Here is a 6787-nt window from a genome sequence, read left to right as displayed (position 1 = left end):
TGTGTGCATCTCACGTATATATGCGTTACGTATATATGCGTGATGTGTACATATTGGGCTCATGGTCCCCAAAGTTCGAATGTGGTAAGTGCATGAGCATTTTCGTTTTACTCCTTTAACAAAAAAAGAAAACTACTACTACTACTACTACTACTACTACTACCACCAATGCTAGGAGTGTACAAATTTTATTATTATTGCATCAACCTTGACGGTCACACTTCGTAAAAATGCAGAAGCGGTCATACTGGGGCAAATTAACCCCACCGACTTTGAATGGCTCTCAAGCGAAACGTATGAGTTTTTGGGTGCTGAAAAAATTCATGAATCAATTTTAAGTATTGGAACATCATTTATAATTATTTTCAAAAGCCTCTTTTAATAATAATTACTGTAATAATATTTATAAGAAAATTGAAAAAATGACTCATTTTACTAAAACAATCATAATGTTGTTAATGATTAATATTTTAATCTTAAAATTTAACCACATATGCCTAAAATACTATACTTTAAAGAAAAAAATATTCTGGTGGTGTCCGTTTTAAAAAGGGTATTTATTTTGAACTATGAATCGAGGTTTTTGTATGGAAAATCATCTTACAGGTGCAATTAAAAAATCACATTGTTTATTTATTTATGAAAAAGTTGTTCACTGCCAACATTGTTTTTGCTAATACTTCTTTTTTTAAAGTAAATCATGCTGTAATTAAGATATTTTTAACTTTCGCCGACGCAAGCAAGACTGTGATCAAAACGGTTCTCATCGCTGCGACATCACAGGACTGTTGCGCGTGAAAATAATTCTGAAGACTGTGATCACAGTGGTGGCTGGCGTGAAAATTCAAAATGTGATTCACGCGCATGATTGTCGTGAAGCACTCGCATGGTCACCGTGAACACGTCACTTTCAAATATTCTCGAGAATTTTCTAACACTTTTTTCCCGTCACGCGCATCAGCACCGTGATTCGCGGTGACCGCAGCCGTTTTGTTTCTCCGTGTATACACAATAACTCATTATTTATTCTTCATTATTATTTTTTTTTAATTCTATATTTACGCTTTTTTTCTTTCCTTTTCTTTTTTGTTATGAAGGTAAAGAGTTTTCATTCCGTATTGACGCTTAATAGCTTTTAGATATCTCACCTCCTTTTTAAATTTCTCGTGTAAAATGTGATTTATATGTATATATACTCTAGAAGAAAAGAAGCAAGTTTTTCAAAGCCGACGTTTCGAGGAATGTTACTATTGTCCTAAGTTGCATGTTTCAAGTACATTATCAAGCCTCAGAAAGAGTTCCTGCAAATGCATCGTATACGTCTTATCAGGCGGATTGGGAGAGAAGCTTGTTGGAAGATTAGAATCTCTACCAGAAACTAGAGTGAATGGAGCAAACCCTGTTGGCTCGTGGACATTCACATTACAAGAGAAAATTGCAAATCGTGTCCAATCATCCCAGTCAACTTTTCCATCGAAACTTCTGAGATATTCAATCAAGGTATGATGACTTCTTTATAAAGATCCCAGACTCTGCGGATGAGAAGTAGACGATTGCACCTTTTTAATTCTAAATATTTTGCAAAAAACCTTGATTACTTTACTAACCAAATTAGCACCCTGATCAGATTGTATTACCCGCGGGCAACCCTACCGCGTGACTTTGGGAGTGTCAGTTATCAACTTTGATTGACGAGTTTTCCTTCTAACCAATTTGTTTCTCAAGCAATTTCTACATGAACCAACGATTCTGCTAACGTCTTCCTTCATATTATCCCAATAATATTAATATCTGAGCGTCCAATAACATTTTGAGGAATCTTTATGTCCATCTATAGCAGACTCGTGAAATTCTTGGATTATCTCATACCTTTCATGACGTGGTGGAATAATTATTTCACCGGAGCAGATGACAACTAATAATTCAGACCCGACAAAATGCTGTCGAAACATTTGCTCAATCGAGAGCCAAGAGATCTGATCCAGATAGTTTCCCTTCTTTAAAATCTTCACGCTCTTGGCATTAAGAGTATTCATTTTTTAATGCAATAATTGCACTAAATATGTGATTCATGAAAAGCTAATCATCATGCTTATTCCTCACAATCAAAGCAAAAATATACCTATTGTTCCGGGTGAAGACTACTACTTCACCTAATTTAGGATTACTTCATAAGAAATCTTCAACTCTGAAGAGATTATGACCCACTAATTCTTTATTAGTTTCAGACATCATCGAACCATCGGCTGAGACAAAATGAGCAATATGGCCTTTACCCACATAAATTTTGTCCTTATTTTATAATACATACGTGTCTGAGATGACCAATGTAGGACTCTTTTCAAGAACAGCAGCACTGTTCTCAGTATTGTGTTTATCTTCCATCTCCTGCGAAGCGCACAATTCACTTTGCATCTTTACGGCAGAAGAATTTAGTCCAACGCCCGCAACCCCCAACCCACTCAGAGCCGATGATGATGTGGACATCAAGGGCTTCTGCTTTTTAGGCACCTGAGCTAAACCATTTTGAGCCGATGAAGGTATCTTAACTGGGTCGTTAAGGTCTTCATCAGGTGAATCCTCAAGGCTGTTACCACTGAGAGATGAATCTCTCGACTTCGGTTTGGAATCCTTATCTTTCAAAGGACCACCTAAACTACCGGGGTAGCGCGTTTTCATCGCCAGGAATCTGGACCGAAAGTCTGGGGTGCATTGGCGCAGGCCGATAACGGGGTCCCTAATAGGCTACACCCAACAGGAGTCACGAGTCGTGGTGCCTCGGTACTCTGATCCTGGGAGACGATTTGATAATTTTGACAGATTGAGTCTGGATTATTCATTTCACTCATCACCTTAATCCCAGTAACGTTCCTTTCCACTGCTCTGACATCTAGAGCCTCAAAACAAGGAATCCAAAGTAGATAATAAAAGGCCCCTATCATTCAGTGGATTTCTTGACAAAGCATAAGCGTTGGAATTCACTTTTCCAGGCTTAAACACAATCAGGTAATCATACTCAACTTGATTCGCCATCTAGCCAACCCTGAGACAGGAGTCCTTGAGGCAAAAGCGATTGGCAAGTACTGACTAATCGTACCCCGGCTGAGGATACCTCAAAGAGCGTAATTTGAAGCGTCTGTTGCCAATACAAATGGATTTGAAAAGTCAGGATACTGCAACAAAGGTTCGGAACAGATCTTATCACGCAGGATCTCAAAAGTTATTAATATAAAAGTCATTAATTAATATTTTCAGATTTCAGCGCAAAAGTGAAGATTATTCTATTATTTCGAATGCGCGATTTTTCCACCTGTCTAAAATGCCACAATGAGAATAAGCTGTAAATTCTGAAATTTTAATTCTCACCAATTCAACTCTGCCTCTCTAGAGTTAAAATTAAATAAATTCAGAAATTTGCATAGATTTCTTTGTTGCATTTTTTAAGACGTTTAAATAAATTATTAAAATATAAATAAATATAAATTTAAGTAATTTTCAAATTTATAAGTTATAAAAAGATTTAATAATGAAAAATAGGTTAAATAAATGCTTTCGTTAAATTTTATTAAGTCGATTGAGAGGAATGGGATTTGCACTTTCTCTGTTCCCGTTAGGGAATTTTTAGACGGAGGAAAAATCGCGTATTCATAGGAAGACAAAAGTCTTAATTTTTCTGAATTTAACACTTGTTACCGGGTCTTGTTCTACAGAAGTCTAACCAAAATCAGTGCTGTCCTTCAAAATTTGAGTAAGTGGTTTAGCCACTCTAGCGAAATCTGGAATAAACATCCTATAGTAACCTACAATCCCCGAGAATTGTTTAACATTTTTCTTTCCTCTTGGAATAGGAAAATTTTTTACAGCTTCTACTTGTTGAGGATCTGGTTTTACCCCTTCTTGGGTGATAATATGTCCCAAATATACTATTTCTTTTCTTAAGAAATAACACTTTTCAGGGTTCAAAGATAATTCCGATATTCTTAAACGACCTAAAAGAGTTTTTAATTTTTGACTTTGATCTATGAGTGATAAGGCATAGATGACAATGTCATCCATATAAGCAAATAGATCGATTCCTTGTAAACCAGTAAGAACTTGGTCCATTACCCTTTGACAGATAGCAGCGGCATTTTCAAGTCCAAATGTCATTCTATTGGACTCGAAATGAGCGAATGGGGTAGAAAAAGCAGTTTTTGCTCTAGATTCGGGATCCATGTGTATTTGATGGACACCTGATGCTAAATCCATGACAGAACAATATTTAGCTCCTCCTTATTGATCTAATATCTGTTATTTGCGATAAAGGGTAAGAATCACTAACGGTTTTTTCGTTCGATCCACGATAATCAACCACCATTCTCCACTGTTTATTACAATGAGGATCTGGTTTCTTGGGAACGACCCAAACAGGAGAATTATATGGGGATACTGATGGTCGAATTATTCCATCTCGAAGATATTCTTTAGGTTTTTCCATAATCACTTTTTTATGAATAGTTGGTTAAAGATAATTTTTTATCTTCATCGGTTTATTATCAGAAGTGGCAATTTTATGGGCAACAACATTAGTTGATCCCAATTTAACATTAGGAAGATGAAATTGTTGAGAATAATAAAAAAATAGAAAATTCAACGTAGAATCCAAATTTCACCAGTCTAAAAGTTGACCTTGCAGTTATTTAAAAAGAAACCGAATGGGAACCCAATGGCTACCTAGGGCTACCCAGGGCTACACTGAATTCTACGTATGTAACCTTCTTTTAATTTTGTATTTTCAATCGAATTATTACTAATTTCTTTGTTCTTGCAGGTAAAATAATTGGCAAGCGGAAAATTATTATTTGCGATTTGAAGACAGTCACTATCAAAATTAACAATGGCGTTGTTTTTTTTTTTTTTGAGGAAAGGAATACCAAGGATACCTTCTTGTGAAATGCGAAATGATTTTGACACAACGTGAAAAGATTTCCGGGCCTATTACAACCAAATGAATTATTCGCCTTTCATTTATCCAAACTCTGGGAGTGACCACATTTTCTTTAAGTAAATTCAATCCAGCGCCAGTATCAATTTAAAAGGTCACCTTATTCTTTGAAAAAGAAAAATTATCCAGTTCTACTGTCGCGTTTGGACCGAATTCATTGAACTGTCCGAATGAGAGGATGATGCGCTGCGTTGAGAGGGGTTTACACTTAGAGTCGTCTGGCTTCTCGTCAGACAACCCGCCTCGAAGTTTAAATGACTCATATTTGATTTTTGCCTAAACTTAGACCGTTCCCTTTCATGCCCTCATTTAATGTTACAATTCTCTACAGAATGGTTATTTCGATAACCATAACTACAATTCGTACTCTCTTTGTCCTTTACATTTCTTTTAATCTTCTTTGGACAGTTTCGCTTATAATGTCCAAATTCTTTACAATGATAACATTGCACAGACTCTAAATTTCGTACAGACTTAGTATCATCCTCTACTCGCATATGAGCTACTCTCTTTAATATATCTTGCCCTATTTTATTCTTCAAATCAGATCCCAATGAGGTAGATGGAACGGAGCCAGACAGAGATCCATGAACTCTTCCCCATTTTTTCACTGTTTGATCGGCTTTAATGGCTAATGCAATATTATCATCCAAAGTGTTAATTTCTTTCTCATAAATGGCCATATAAATGTTGAAATCTAATCCGAGTAAAAATTGCAAATCACGGTCTCTTTATACGCTTCACAACGGCCCATACCTCTTGCTCCGGGGGTGTTTTCCATTACTTGAGAAGTTAATTTAATGAAAATGTGATTAACGCGAGCCCCATATTCTTGAATTCACTCATCCGGTTTCATTTTAACGTTAGCTAAAGTCTGCAAAATTTGACTTACATCTTCTTCCTAAGCGTAAATATGTTCCAGAGTTTTTAAGATGTCATTAAGTTCTAAATCGCTTTTATCTTGAATATGATAACGTGCTTCGCCGGTAAGTTTATTCAAAACCATCATAGTTAAGTAAGGTGCATCGCGAGGATCGGTCATACCCAGGGTTGTGCAGTGACGCATCACTCGGGGTTTCTGACGTATTACACGTAAAAAATGTATTATACGTAAAAACCTGTAAAAACGTAATAAAAGTAATAAAGGTGGTGGTCTCGGATAGAGCATAATATAACCTCACTTTTTTGAATTATGCTTATGTGTACCGACTCACATTGTTGCTGTTTATCAGAACTCCATTTGAGATAAAAATATCACCAAGAATATCAAAACTGACACCACTCATTTTAGAATTATTATTTTGACTGCTTTCATCTAATTGCATAAGGTTTTCTTCTGATGCGTTCATAATTATAACGCACTCTTTTCTGAAAAAAGTGTTGAAATCAGAGAAAATCTATGAATGATTTGTTTGTTTTTTTATTTTCAAGAGATTTTCAGTTCGGATGGTTTGAAAATTCACCTGTGGTTTCTTAAACTTTCTTTAGCCATATTGGATAATACGCATCCCTGACAAAACGCAACATTTTAAACATTTTTTTTAAAGGAAGGATAACTCTTCCCAACATGGATTCCGCGGTCCACCGCCTGTATTCATTGTCGAAGTTGTAGAATAAAAACTTTTTTTCATTCACTTTAAATATCAAGCACGCATACCGCTACCGGCGCTATTTTAAAGTTATGGAATGAAATGTGATCATGTCGACGCCATCTTGACAACGTATATTACGTTTTGAACAAAACTGAGTACGTAATATACGTACGTAAATTACGTAAAAAACCTCATGTAATTTACCAAAGGT

Source organism: Belonocnema kinseyi, chromosome 6 (assembly GCF_010883055.1).
Source record: "Belonocnema kinseyi isolate 2016_QV_RU_SX_M_011 chromosome 6, B_treatae_v1, whole genome shotgun sequence".
In the NCBI taxonomy this organism is placed as follows: Eukaryota; Metazoa; Arthropoda; class Insecta; order Hymenoptera; family Cynipidae; genus Belonocnema; species Belonocnema kinseyi.
Note: the sequence above shows the minus strand (reverse complement) of the source record.